The sequence below is a fragment of the Euphorbia lathyris genome, chromosome 6 (assembly GCF_963576675.1).
Source record: "Euphorbia lathyris chromosome 6, ddEupLath1.1, whole genome shotgun sequence".
NCBI lineage: Eukaryota > Viridiplantae > Streptophyta > Magnoliopsida > Malpighiales > Euphorbiaceae > Euphorbia > Euphorbia lathyris.
In genome coordinates this window covers 83,086,595-83,087,193 of record NC_088915.1, presented here as the reverse complement: position 1 = coordinate 83,087,193, position 599 = coordinate 83,086,595, and positions in this window count along the sequence as shown.

The following is a 599-nucleotide window of genomic DNA, read 5'->3' as shown; positions in this document are numbered from 1 at the left end:
ACCGTACTAAAAGATAGGGGTTTTTGACCCCTATCAATTCACCCTAGGGTTTACTGGTCCCCCCCCCCCCCCCCGGGAGAGTTTGGTCATTCCTTCGACTCCCCTCTGCTCCATCAGAAAATAGTTGCCGATTGAGTGGTGGGTTACCAGCTGCGACGGTAGTAATCACCATGGAATCCGCAGGTTGAGTTTGGAAAAATGAAGAATCATGGGCGTTCGATCCTATAGCTGCCTGTGGCCATTGATATGCTGTAGGAGTTGGTGCCGTGCGCCGAAGCTCTGGAATTATCATGAACGACCTTAGGCGGTTCTCCATCTCAGGTCCAAACTCTCTTCCTATGGATCCCGCACATATTTTGATGAATGAATCTGGCGACATACTCCTTTCACCATGCGCCATAGGAGCATTTATATCAACGCGACCAGCGCTAGTTACAGGCTGGCTTGATGGTGTTACCAACGGTGTTTCAATCCCCGATGAGGGATTCTGATCTCCACTCGTCATGTCTTACTGTGAACGAAAAACCCTTTTATTTGGTTAAGGGTCCACGATCACCGCACCAATTGATGACTTGTGGAGAATTTTTTATTAGCTTCCG